Here is a 14,675-nt window from a genome sequence, read left to right on the forward strand (position 1 = left end):
CCCTGCAGAACTCCCAAAGAGGGGGAAAATGGGATGGGGGCAAGGCTTGCTTTCTTTGGGGCCGTGGTGCCTGTCCTTGGAACCTCTCAGTGCCCCTGAAAGTGGAATGATGACCTGGAAACGGGAAACGTGAGATAGTGACCTGGAAAACCACCCTTGGTTGGGGTGGTTGGAGTGCAGCAGTTGCAAACAAAGCTGCTCCTAGAGGAAGAGGGGAAACAGAGGTGCACCGCAGATAGGTCACAGGAAAGTGCAACAAGCTTGTTTTCCCGGGTGTTTAAAATGCAGCCCCAGTTGTAAAGTGTGTGAAATTACGCACTGGTCTCTTAAAGAGTGCCTAATTTATAGTAAATAGCAAGGTCTTTGTAAATGGCTTTATTATGTTGTTTCTTGTTAATTGTTGAGAAAATCCCCATTGTTGAGTGTGAAAGGCTTTATGAGCTAACCTGGTCCTCGGCGCAATCAGAGGGCAGTAAATGGCCGCTCGGCCTCCGAGGCCCCGCGCGGAAGCGGACGCGGGCCGAGAGGGCCCGGGCGACCTCTGGAGACGGCGACTCGGCCTGGGAAGCAAGTGGCGAGGGTTTCCAGGCTTTAATTAATGAGAAGGCGTGTTTTGAACTCGCGGGCCCCCAAGAGCAGCTTGCTAAGTGGGACGAGGAGAATCGGGAGCGCCAGGGCGACCCAGGCGGTGAGGGCCGCGGGGAGGCGGAGCGGGGCCCGGCGCCCTTCACTGGTCCCACCGCCTCGGCCACACGCCGGAGGGCCCGGCCGCCGGCTCCACCCGCGTTGGTGTGGAACTGGTGCTTGGCCATTGTCTCCAGCTGTCCAGCCGCGTGGAGGGCGGGCTCAGGCCGGTTTGGCCCAAGCCTGTCGAGCGCCCGAAGAAGCCGGGTCGGGGGACCGGAGGGGCTCCGGGCCGAGCAGCCCCCGAAGGGGAGTTCCAGACCCCCGCCTGCGCCTTCTCGTCTTTTGTTTAAAAGCTGTGTCTCTCCCTCCCTCTTTCTTCCCTCCTCTCTCACGCGCGATCTCTCTCTCTCTCTCTCTCTCTCTCACCTGAAATGGACTCAGAAGACTGGAGAAATCGGAGGAAAGGCTTTTGGGTGTGTGTGTGTGTGTGTGTCTGTGTGTGCGCGCGCGCGCGCGTGTGTGTGTGTGCGTGAGAGAGAGAGACAAGGAAACGGATTTCTTCTTTAGTCTAGGATAAGACCTTCTTATCTCCTTTTCCCATCTTTTCCAGTTCTCTTTCCAGTCAGTTGGGACCCAGGAAGGGTCTGGGCCAAACCAGGCAGGCGCTGGGTTCATTTGATTAACTTCGAGGCGAGGCCCCGGCCGGGTCCCGCAGGCCTGGAGAGGGCAGGCGGAGAGCGCCTCCCTGGGCTCGGCCCCGCAGCCTTCCCAGGACTTAAGACCCGATGGATCGGGGGGGGGGGGGGCGTGGGGGGGGGGAAGCAGCCGCAGCAGCCTCTCTGCAGCCTTTGAGCTCTGGCAGTGCAGCTAGAGGGAAGAGAATTTCCTCGTGAGCCTCCGTTGCGGGGGTGGGGGTGGGGGGGGAAGCCTGGGTTAGGTGGACCGTACGGAAGGGTTTGGACATTAGCAAATGCAAATCACAAGGAAATGTTAATTCCAGTCAGAAAAACCTGTATCTTCCCTATCTTCCTGGCCTTCTAAGATGGCCCTCCGTTTGCGCACACTCGCTTTCTCACCAAATTAGCTATTACGTGAAATCCCCCTGGGTTTAAAGCACTTGTTTCGCGGATTCGCGTACAACCCATATTAACTATGCACTTTCTGCTATTCCTCTTGTGATTGTCCCTGCCTCTTCCTTCTCTGAGGCGCCTATGATGCATTTTATTTTAGCCCAATCGATGCATGCAAATACTGGGATAACACAACCCACACTTCTGCGATGGAAGCTGTTTTCAAAATTGAGTTTAGGGATCAGTACTAAGTAGAAAAGCTCCAAATTGCACGAATTCACCGAATTCAAGCCTTGGGCTCCCAAGCCCCTTTCCTGGCTGATTGACGCCCTCGTGGGCAGTCACTGTGGTTCCACCGTTCCTGCTTCTCAAAACAGGATGTTTTCATCATGTGTATTTGGCTTTCCCTAAAGATCACTCCAGTTTGTTTGGAAAAACACGACCCCAAAACGTGTAGAGTTAAACCCCAGTCAATGGCTTCCATGCGGGGCTCCTCTCCTACTTGCACTGCTGACTGCCATTCCGCCCCCCACCCCCCGGCCCCCTTTCTAGGACCTAACAGCAGCAGCTAAAATTGCCATAGTGGGTGCTCGGAAAACCTTTGCCCAGTTGCATGAATGTTTTGCTGGCCGGGAGCAGCCCTCTTCTGGACCACTACTTGACTCCCACCACTTCTTCGCCCAGAGCCGGGCTGTTTGGCCCAGCGAGCTTTCTATTCTTCCCCGGCTGCCGCCATGGCTGTGGGACTGCCTGGTGTCTAACAGGGGGAAGGGCAGTAGTTGTCCCCTTGCAAGGGATGGTAAGGCCAGAGAGGTGGAGGGAGAGAGATTTCGAAAAAGAATTAGGAGAGGCTACTGCCAGCAGGTGTGTGTGTGTGTGTGTGTGTGTGTGTGTGTGTGTGTGTGTGTGTGTCCGGGTAGTCTGAAAAGAACATCTACAGGAGAAACAGGCCAAGTACTTAGGATGCTAGGGTATCCCTATGCCTTAGTTCCTGCTGTTGGGATCGTCCTTTACTTGAGAGACTAGAGCAAGACAGAAGGAGGTAGAGAGAGAGTGGCAGGCAGCCTAGAGGCTCTCCAATAAGATCCAGTTATTCATCTAATCAGTGCCATCGATATGTCTGTGTTTGACCCTTTTGGATGGAAGAGGCTTAGCAGTCAATAGACTTAGACCCTAAAATATTGCCAGTCTAGCAGAGAGCAACTGCTCACAGGTCTGCAAGGGCCCTCCCTGGCCAGGATGCTCAGAAGGAAGCAGAGAGAAACAGAAGGGAAACTGTCTGAGTCCCTGCCTGCCCTCTTCCCCAAGCTATCAAAACAAACAGAACGACAGACAAACTCAGGTCACCTGGGGACTGGGCTACTGGACAAGCACATGTTGGGCACCAAAATTGGAATATAATTTCCATTGTTATTGCTTGCCCTCTTTCAAATCAGTTTAAGTCAGCTCCAGGAACAACACAATACTTGTGATAAGTGATGAGCAATAGAGGGGAAAAACAGTATAGAAGAGAGACTGCACTAAGGTTAGGCAACAACCTTCTTTCTTTCCTGTGAAAGTTAGAAACGACGCAAACCTGTAAGAGATCTTAAAGCCACCCCTTGGTCAGTAGGTAAGACTTTCTGTCCCTGAAATGACTGGAAAGGACCTAGATTCTTGGATCTCTCAGGAATAAAGGCACATTTTACATTCATTTTTCCCCATGTCTCTCTCACCCTCTCTCTTTTTCCCTTCCGTTCAGATAAATACCCTGATGGTCCGTGGGGACAAATAGGGAAGACTAGTTTTCTGCCTCTACATTGGGCCCAAATAGGCAGACCAGTGGATGGTTAGGCTTTCAAATGCCTGGATATTACACCCATTCAAAGTAAAACTTCCCTGATAGAGTAGAAATGGCCATGCCCAGGTTTATTTACCTTTTCCCTTTTTCTTCTCTTTTCCCACCTTCTCAGCTTTTCCTCTTTTTCCCCACCTCCTACCTAACCTTTGCACCCAATAGTTAGCAATACTTTCTCCAGAGGTGGAAAGAGGGTAAGATGTGGCCTTCAACCAGTGCTGATAGAGGCAGCGTGGGAGCCTGAAGTGACCCTGAGCCTCCTTGCTGGGTGAGAGGCCAGGGCTTTCCAGCCTCTTGTCCTGCATGTGCTGAGCTATTCCTGTTAGGCCATAAAAAATAGAGTGTATCTCAACACCAGGAGAGCTCAACTCCATAAACACATGGCTATGGTTCTAACATGTAGTACATTGCCAGATGCAAATGCAGAGATGCTTTTAATTTTGTTCCAAGTGTTATACATCATGTGGCAAATTGGTCTTCAAAAAGCCAATTTTGATATTTTCTGTTAATAATAAAGATTTTTTAAAAAGAACAACCTTAAACATATATAATTGAAAATTAAAAGGGTGTACATCACTCCCACCAGAGTGTTTCTCATCTGAATTTAAAAAGAGAGGTAGTACTTTTTCCCCCTCTTCTAAATGAGGAACATTTTTAAGTAGAAGAACTTGGTTAACATTTGGATTGTCCAATTGTTTTTGCTGCTCATGTCATTTTAAGAAAATAAAAATATTTAAATCTTCGTGTTTTTTTGAAAAATCCTTTTACATCTTTATGTATTGTAAATTTAAAAGTCAATTAGGAAATTAGTTATACACTCCTGCCATCTTCTATCGAAAAATGACCTCAGAAACATGTTTCCCCTAAAATATCAAAATTTCATATTATCTCATACAATTTCAGCCTGCCATTTGTAATTTAATGTTACTATTAAATGGGAGGAAAATAGAACTTATTTTGTATAAATTAAATGGGAGGAAGATATAACTAATTTGTAGATTTAATGAGGTTGCCAGTCCTTCTAAAATCTTGTCCTTTGTATCAATCTCTAGCTGGTTTATCTGAATAGGATCCGATCCTACATAACATGGGGACTACCTATAATATTCTGACACAATGGAAGATTTCTAGATGAATTGAAGCAACCGGATTGTGAATTTCCTATCTCTTACTGTTTTGAACCAATACTTTAGTGTATACTCCAATGTTGATTTTAAATGTGCTCTCCCTCAAGGAAAAAAGTGCAGAAATCATTAAGGAAAAAAAACCCCACAGGAAATCTTTTATAAATAGTCTTAGGATCATTGATCCCTGTTACCTGCTATAATGTGAATGGAATCATTATGGCTGTTCCATTGACACAGTTTCTTCATTCAGGATTCTGGCCAAAGGAATAGCATGTCAATGTGTAAAATTCTAGCCAAAGATAAGCCATTACAATGGAAACCGCGATGTGCAAAGTCTCACTGAAGCCAATGAAATTGAGTGTAATATCCATACTGCATTCTCATCTGCTTGCCCCAGGATTTAGTATGCGGCTCTGCATTGAAATGAGATTATGCATATAAAATGCCAATATAGAATACAATGCCCAATAAAACATTAGAAAAGCAACTTACAGCCCATGTACATGGGCTTTACTTAAATTTGAACTTCATGTGCAAAATAAAGCACAGCACCATCGAAACACTAAATCTACAAAATGTCCTCACTCTGGTTTTTCATGCTTCTTTCTGCATGATTCCCCCACACCCCCTCTTATCCAAACAGTTCTTTTAAGGGCACTCTTCAAATCATCTAACAAGTCCCAAAGGGTATTCCAGGAGTCTCTTAAAGTGTCTTTCTAAATTAAAAGGACCCAAACAATTTAGGTGCATTTTTGAACCAAAAATATCAGAAAGTATTTGGACTTGCAAACCTGTGGGTGTGTATAAAGAAGAAAGGGACCAAAGAGAAAAACGCCCCCACAGTGGATTACAAGGTTATGGGACAGGTCACTAGGAAAGGGAAATAAAACTGAATGTTAGGTTGGGCTTGTAAATTATGCACCTTTCAGGGAAAGCGGTTTTAAGGTCTCTTCACTCAAGGTTCCCCCCCCATCCATTTTGCTATTAATTCTTAACTCTTGGTAGGCAGCTCTTTAATGAGGTTGTTTGTGGCAGGTTAATTTTCTCCAATCTACTGAGCTCCTCATTTTCCCTTTTAAGTGCAGTGCTGCCTAGAGCTTTCAGTACTTTCCATACCAGAAAACAAAATACACGTGAAGTTGCTGGGCTAGGTTGAGAATTAAAGGCATTATGTGGATAGAAAAACAGAGGGCCTAGACAGATGGGAGGAGTGGGAGGGCAGCAACCCGGCTGAGGTTAGGGCATGAGGGAGAGAGAATTCGGTCTTAGGAGAGCAATGACCCTGGGAGTGTTATATATTAAATATTGCAGTGATCGATTTCAATACCCCAAGTGGACACGGGAATAAAAATTCACCAACAAGCTGAAGTGATTAGGAATGCTTTGTTGCGAAGGAAAAAAAAATGTGATTTTCTTCAGATCCTTTTTGTTCAGGTTAGAAGAGGCCTAGACAATCCAAGTCTAAGTCTGGACTCTCGGTTTGGGATATAACTCGAAAGGCTAGTCATATTGCAGTGGTGCTTCTGCATAGTGAAAAGATGGGCCTTTGTACTAAGGAGGATTAAATATCAACCACGATTATGGCGGGTCACTCTAGGAGCCTTTCTCCCAAGTCAGAGAAGAGTACATCTTGGAAGGGGCTGCTCCTTTGCTGTGTATTAGTCTTTGTTTCAGCTCTGGGACAAAGCAGTCACTTTTGCCCAGTTCTTGTTTCATTAAAATCCAGGGGAAAATGCACAATATGGTTTACAGAAGGTGGCTTCACAATAGCAGGACATAAAACAGACTTTGGTGCTATGTAGGGGAGAAATATTTTTGCATTGCCATTCCTCGGCCAGGAGTATGAAACCGTCATGTCTACATGCACCAATACCCACTGCCTCACATTATTTCATGAGCGGTTTCAGAATCGGGTGGGGTTTGCTGTCCTTCTTTCCTCCCGAATCTAGCTCATAGACATTCATGCTATGAACGGCGTTTCTCTCAGTCCAGGAATCTGCTTAGGGATTTGGGGTAGTTACTGCAGAGGCAGCTTGGAGCAGTGGGGGGACTGTCTCCAGTCCCAGCCTAATGGGCAAGGCCTGGGCTCTTCACACTGGGGATACCGAGTCTGCTGCTAGAGACACACTGCGGGATGCCTGCATGGGGCTGCCTGAGGCCTCCTCCTCCAGTGTGGTCGCCACCAATGCGGGGAAGAAATGCAGCATTGTACAAAGGGTTTCTTTAATGAGGATGAGTTCCTCAGAGCGACTGGGGGTTGCCGCTGCTGCCCAGGCCTCTCTTGCCTTCTGCCAGATCTTTCCCTACTCATTGTCTCCTTCCTTATATACTAGGCCGGGGTTGGAAACGGCATGCCCCCCATGCCTACCCCCACCGTCTCTGATAACCTAGAGGCTGATTTCTGTTTTGCCCTGGCAGCTGAGGGAGGACGGACCGGAAGGTCTGAGGAGGAATCTCAGAGTCAGGCAAAAGTAAACATATGTGTATATATCTTGAATGCCCCTTCCATTCTTTGCTATCAGTCTTGCAGTCTTTTCCAGTCTCCTCCCAACCCAGTTATCACTTATCATGACTAGCTGCCACTTTGGGGCACGGTCCTAGGGACGAGCTTTATTTCTGTGGGAAGATCTTACCAGGGAATGTTCAAGGCAGGAGACGGAACCCTAAGCCTCTCCGTTTCTTTTGAATCTAATTTGGGCTGACCAGGGCATGGGTAAGGCTGGAGGCTGCTTGTGCACCAGAGCCCTTAGGCTCCTGGGGCCTGACGCTCCCGGGCTCTCTGTGGAATGATGACTGGCTACAAGGAGGCCGTTCTGCCCTACAGAGCTGTTTATCTCCCTAGACCTACAGAGCTCCTTCCTCTCTTCAGGTTGTGGAGAGAGATGGGTCCGGGAGCAAAATATCACTTGAAAAAGTTACTTGGAGAAGTTAGAGTTACGGAACCCGGTTATCTCTCTTCTTGAGTGTGGGAAAGGCTCAGCAGCGATTTGGACAAGAAAGGAATTGCTGTTTTCGCTATGGCCCCCCGCTTTGGACTTTTATTCTGCATTCTGCATCTCCTTGACTTTCGTCTTCCTCTTCCCCTTCTGATTCTCCCTGTCTTCCTCCTCAAGTCATGTCAGGAAGAACAAGCAGGTTGAAAGCATCAGTGGACTTATACTGTGAGGGACTGCTGAGGCCGAAATGAGGCCTGGCTGTGTCTGGGCAGGTGGTGCGGAGTGCAGAGATTCTTGTGTGACTGAGGGGTAATTTGCAGAGAAGGAATCTCCTGGGGGGAAAAGATGCAGGTGGGGACTCTGTCTCAGGCCACTGGGGAGCAGGTTCTGCGTCCAGAGCCTAAGCTCTGGGATCCTGAAAGCCTGCCTTGCTGTGGGGTACCTGTTGCATGAAGCTGCTTGGGGAGCTTTTGGGCCCCGGCCCTATTGTAAGTCTTGGGGGTTAGGTCTGGCTTCCCCTGGGGCTGCTGGATTCACCTGTCACTACGCTCACTGCCCAGGGACCCTGACAAACCTCCACAATGTGGGCCTGAAAAAGGGCGCTTAAGGTTCACTGATCTGTGTGTAGAACTTTGCAAAACTGCAAATAAGCGAGAAAATTTGTCTATTCTTGTGAAGGGAAATACAAGTTTGCACTTAACATGGAAGCCTGAGAAAAAAAGGGGGGGGGGACTTCTCCTGGCCAACAGCCCCACTGTAATCTCCAGAACAATTTCATTTCCTCTGCAGCACCCTGGCTACCCTAGCCGAGGCCTTGGAAAGGTCAGGGAAGAGATGGAGCTTAACAGCGGGGGTGGGGAAGAAAACCGGTGGTTTGGGCCCTTGGCAAGGTCGCAGGTGAGGGCCAGGCCGGGTGGCGAGGAGGAGACTGGCAGGATGGAAGGCCACAGAACAGGAGGAGGGGCAGAGCCACGTCTTTTGAAAGGTTTTGGTGTTTTTCTGAGGAATTCGCACGGCTCGCCTCCGGGACAGCTTGCCGGCGCTCTCCCCCGCCCCTTCTTGCAGAGCAGGTCGCAGGGAGCTCGGGTTTCGGCGAGGCCGGGTGCCGCCAGGCCGCCCGCGCTCCGCCAAACTCGCCGCACAGGCCTTTCCCGCTTGCTGAGAAAGGGAAAAGCGCACGCCGGGGGGCTCGCGGGCGGGGAGGCTGTTTGTGCGGAGGGAGAGCCGCTCCTCCGCGGGAGCCAAGCCGCCGCCGCCTGCCAGCTCCATAAACCTGGCCCGGCTGCGCGGGCGGGAGAGGGTGCTCCCGGGAAGTGACTCCGGCGAGGGGCGGCCGAGCTCCCCCGTCGTGGCGCGGCTGCTGGGAACCCGGGGGCTGCACAGAGAAGCAGGCCCCGGGAGCTTGTCTTCTCCCCTCCAAAGGGGAGGTTGGAACTTTTGAACCCTTTACTTTAAAGTGATTGATCGTGTCCCACCAGAGAGCGGCTCCACCCCCTGTCCCCACCTCCGCCGCCTTCCCTGGTCACCTCGGCTCTAAGTGGGCGCGGAGACCGTGCGGGGCGCGAGGGTTGGTGCATTGGTTGGAGACGTGTGCAGCAAAGGCGAGCATTCGAGTATACAGGCACGTCAAGCAGCCAGAGCTGCTGTTGCGATTCTGGGTGAATCCCTCGTGAGAACCCACAACGGGAGTGTTGGTTCGTGCCTCCTTCCCCACAGCTCTCTAAGTGAAAGACGCAAACGACAGCTTTTCCCATGAACCCGGCCTTGCACGCCGGCCTCCCTACGAGGAAATCCTCGCAGGAGCCGGGCTCCGCACTGGCAACCTTCAGGGAACTCTGGATGGAGGCTCAAGGCCTCCACGAGTTAGGCTGATCATTAATTTGGGCTGTTCGGAGCGAGTAACAACACTTAACGCCTTTGGCTTTGGGGACGGTCCCGGAGCTGAGACCCAAGCACAGATGGCCCCAGGGCTGCGGATGGGAAATGCGGGTTGCGGAGACTCCCGGACGTGTCTGAGTGAGCTGGGTAGAGCTCCCCGGGCAAAGGTTGGCTCTTCCTCGGCCCCAAATAAATTCTTGGTTAACTAGTGCAGTCTAAATACATTGGTATTACTAAATGGGGTAAAATAGACGGGGTTGAAAGTGAGGGCATGTCAACCGGACCCAGACCGGGTCATACTTCTCCTCCGGTGACAAGTCAGGGTGCTTCCAACACGAAAATAGAAATGTAACATTCAACTGGACGAATTAATTTTTGACGGATTTACGGTATGATTTTCTTTCAAGCGGTATTCATTGGTTCTTTCGATCCGTAGTGCGGTCCAAAGACAGAAATATAAACAAGCACTCTCTGCTTTGCGGAAACCCCTTAACAGTATCTCCCAAAGAAAGATCAAGACACTTTGTGAATTTTCCCCAGATAATGCCTCATATTCCGAATGACTGATCAGAGAACTCCGGTATTGTTAAATAAAATGAGAGGAAGGCGAGTGACGTGGGAGTCGAACAATGGCATTTCTGAATCAGTTTGCTTGATTGACATTTGGGAGCTTCATGACCCCAGGGAATAGGACTCATTACGGTGAATACACCAAAACATCAACCGAGATTAGAACTCTAGATCCTGTTTTAATCCCATTTCAGTCTAAATTATAGTGGGAAAATATAAAATCCAAGAGGAGAGAATTACTCCATCATATATTGACCTAAAGTCTTAATTGTTCAAAGGGGGAAATAACAGTGGAAAACCAATATACTTTTCAACACTTTAGAAACAGCGCTGACAATTAAGTCAAGTGTAAAGGTTTGGTAGGGTAGATACTAAAAATATTTATGTGGTATAAAATATACTTATTTGGAGAGACATCCTGAAGAAATACAGAGGGAGCTTTTTTGCATGTTTGAGAAAAATATAATCCTCCTCCACTGGGTAAAAAAGAGGATCATCAGCAAATTGATGCTGAGAAGTAATTAGATATCTTAAAGGCGGAGTCTAAATTTCCATTATTATTTGGAAGACTTCTCTCTTTCTTGGGAGAGGAATTTTTTTTTTTAATGATGAAAGTTGTGTAAATTTAACCCAGGAAACTGTTGAGAGCAGATCTTCAATTCAGGTTGGAGAAACAGAATGTGTGTGAGCAAAGTCTATTTTTAACCACAGAAAAGTGTGAGATACTGTGGGCTGTGTTAGATGGGAGTATAATCTATGGCAACTTCACTATACAAAAATTTTTTATTCTTCATTGGAACTTATCCTCAATTCTCAGGAACTTGAAAAACTGGAAATCTTAATTAATATATGTTAAATTGAACCAATAGCGCACAGAAGGACAAAGCTGTGGTAAAACATATTATAGTTATATTCTATTTTTTAGTAGGCAAATTCCAGCAAAGGGGAATGTAACAGGAAGATATAAAAATAGAGCATATATATAAGTCATGGAATAGAAAGGGTTGCTGCACAATATACTTCACATCTTATATTTTGAGGGGTAGATTTTAATGAGAAGCCTCTGTGTTGCATGGGAACTGGGAATCATAGAAATTATTTATGCAGTAAGAAGGAATGAAAATTAATTATTAGGAGCTCAGTAATCACCAAATAAACTCTGAGCTTTGAGGTTAAAAATAGACGACTATCTTCATGTTCAATTATACAGTATCAATTACTAATACAACTGATGTTTCAGCGTCTCAGTGAGACCAGATACCATCTTCTATGGAGATATCTTGGTATTAATTAATGACTGCTTTATTCTCATTATTCACAAGGAAAAATAGGGGTCGTGTCACATTAAAATTAAGATTATCTTAGTTTATCTGGGCTCTTAAACAAAGATCATTCAAAGTAATTATATTTTGAATTAACAGAGGTAGGCAATTTATCTGGTTATTTTTTGTTCAAAGACAGAAAATAAAGATCAGAAATAAGCAAAGTTTCATTCTGAAGATAGAAAGAACCAAACAAACATGTCTTGACTTTTGCAATATTTCCCTTGCTAAAGGGGGAATGAGGGAACTGTAAAAGACGTGACTTTGCAAAGTCAAGTCCTTTTTAAAAGACTCGGATCGAAATTCTTGCTATGCAACAAGGATTCAGGTTTGATTAATTTTCTGCAAGCGACGTGACAGCGGTGTTTTAAAAGATTAATTAAAATTGAAGTGATACGGAGCAGGAATTCAACCTGCAGAGGCGTCCCTGGCGCCTTGGGGGGCTTTGCAAGCGAGTCCCAAGCCCAAACTGCGGGCTTTCCCGAGCCTGGGACGCAACTCCCCGTCTCCGGGAGAGGAACGCGGAATTTGGCAGGGCGCCCGCCTGGCCGCCTGGCATCCCGAGCTGGCCGCCAGCTCTCGGGGGTGGGGACGGGGTGTGTCCCGGGGAACCCGCTGCCGAGAGAACTGCTGGCGCGGCTCTCGAAGAGCCAGTGAGGTCCAGGGTCACGCCAGAGGCCGGAGGGGGACTCCAGGAAGCCCGGAGCTGATGGCCCCTGGCCGCGTCCACCTCTGGGGGGGAGGGGAAGGGGGAAAACACCTATTTTGTGCCTCCACTCCTCCGGAGCCCTCTCCACGGTCGCGAGCGTGCGGGGTGTGTAGATGGCCCTCTGAGAAGGCGCATCCCCAGAGCCTAGGGCGTGCAGCCCTCGGCTGCTGGGCTGCGGCCGCCCGGGGCCCGGGCGTGGGCCTGCCGGGGCAGTCCCGCCTCAACTCGGACTCGGGACTCCGGGAGTTCGTTCACGCCTGGACCGCCCAGCCACGTCCTCCTACCTCTTGGCTCACTTTCCCGCCCCGGCTCCTGCTCCCCCGCATCCCTGTCCCCTCGCTTCACTTTGCGACGCCTCGGTCCAAGTAAGAAATTAAGCGGAGCGCAATTGTAACTGTACTCAAGAAGATACAATCGCGGGAGCCCTAGGGGTCGCGCGCCGCGGAGAAGCGACGCGGGTGGCGCCCGGGAGGGTGGGTAGGGGAAGAAGGGGGAGTTCGCTTGCAATTCGCCTTCCCCGGGCATGAACTACGGGGTCCCCTTCCCTCCAATCGTGGGGCTCGGGGGCCGACTGGGAGGGCGCGCACCGCTGGGCCCTCGCCACAGCGCTCGGGGGCGGGGTTGTGCGCCCATGGGCTCCCCGCGACGCGGTGGGGGCGCCGGCCGGGCGGCCTCCCGGCTGGGGCTGCCCCTTCGCCCTGCGGCGGTGCCGGGAAACCCCTTCCTCTGCGGCGGGTCCCAGGGGTCGGGGCCTAAAAGGATCCCTGGGGATTCTCCGCGCCCGGGAGGCGACGTGGTTCCTCCTCCCCGTCACGTCTGCCTCTTCCACTCTCTTCCTAGAGACCTCGGAGGTGGCGTAGAAGTGGGAAGGGAGGCGGGTCAACAGACGATGGAGGCCTGCGAGCGGGAGCTCGGGAGCTGGGGGAGTCCGGGTCGGAAAGGAAGCTTTAGCACGCGGAGGAAAGGGCGGTGGGGCAAGGAGGACTCAGCTGGGAAGGGCTGAGGGTGGGGGGTGAGGCGAGAGTCCCTTTCCTTCCGAGTGGCGCAGGGGGACCTCTTCCCCGGGGAACCCCCACCCAGCTGCTCCCAACCTTGAGAACAAAGGGTCTGGGAAGCACGGTCGGGGTCGGGGAGCGGAGGTGGAGGGAAGCAGGAAGGCAGGCGGTGGGGGCAGGGGAGGGCGCTTCCCCACATTTCCTCTCGCGGCCGAATGACGGAAAGCTCCCTCCAGCAAACGCCTCACTGAGGTCGCTTCAAAATCCGGGAGGGCTTGGGTTCCTTACCTAACGGATGCACTCGCTCCCTTCCTCCCCCAGCGTCCCCACCCCCTCCGGGGACCGAGGCCCGAGAGCTGGCGAGGCTGGCGGCGCGCCGCGGCGCGGGTGGAACCACGGGGCAGCAGCGCCTCCTGCAGGTGCCTGGCGCCTCCGCAGTAGCCGCGCCGCGCGGTCTCTTAAGGTGGAACCAGCCTCGTTCCCCACCCGCGCTTTTGGCTCTTCCGCAACAGTGGTTCCACCCGCTGCCAATCTCCCTCCCGAAACGGGCCTTGACTGTCCAGAATGGTCGGAGCGTGTTGGCCCCCGCTGCTATTTCCTTGACCCCTTGGCCCCACTTCCTGCAGCACCTCATCCGAGGGAGCCCCGGTATCGATTTGGACGATCACAATTGATACTTCCCTGCAGGTATACAAGGATGCGTAAGACACACTTCAGGGCGGAAAAACCAAAACAGCGTTTCTTTAATCTGAAAGCAAACTTTTATTTTCGTTTATTAAAAGCAGAAGCCTAGCAGGAAAGGGTCGCCGAGAGTTGACCAGCTGATGGGTCTTTGAGATCTAAGTGTTCAGGATGACACTGGCAGGTCTCAGCGCCCACACCCCGCAAACTCATGGGCAGCTGCGGGCGCAATAGGCCCGGGAGGAGCGGCAGGACTGCAGGGAACCCCTCCTTCCGCATCTCCGGCGCCCGCGTTTTCAGCCCACTCTTGCCTGGATTCTTTGTTCAGTGAACGTGGAGAGGCTAGAAGACCAGTTTTTGTTTCTTTCCTTTTTGTTTTTAACTAAATGTGCGTGTGCGTGTACATATGAATTCGTCGTTTCTTGAATGTAAGTGTCCTCAGCGAGCTCGAGATTCTTGGGGGAAAAGCCTACGAGCTCTGAGCAGGTCACGAACAAGCCAACTCTGGTTCCGGTGCCATCTGCAGTAAATTCCTTTCCTTTGCTCTTCCCTCCCGCGCGTGTTGGAGAGGGGGCCGCCGGGGGCTACCGCTGGACTCCCGCACCCCCAGGACCGGGAGCCCCTCAGAGCTCAGGCCCCAGTGCGAGGGCGCCAGGAGGTATCGGGGGGAGCGGAGGCTGGCGGTCGTCCTGGGGCGTGAGGTTCACCGGCAGCCTGGGAACCTCCTTTCCCCCCGAGGGCGCTTGGCCTTGGCTCCGCCCCGAAGGGCCCCGCCCCAGGGAAGCCAGGCCGCGGGTGGGGCCGCAGCGGGGGCAGCTCCCAGGGGCAGGTGCCGCAGGGTCACACTCGCCCCGGGGGTTGCAAACCGCAAGCGAAAGTCGAGAGGGGCTGGAGCTTTTCCTCTAATCCGTTTTACACTGTGA

The sequence above is a fragment of the Eumetopias jubatus genome, unplaced genomic scaffold (genome assembly GCF_037043125.1).
Source record: "Eumetopias jubatus isolate StellerSeaLion01/CBP00866 unplaced genomic scaffold, mEumJub1_p1.0 scaffold_8, whole genome shotgun sequence".
Lineage (NCBI taxonomy): Eukaryota > Metazoa > Chordata > Mammalia > Carnivora > Otariidae > Eumetopias > Eumetopias jubatus.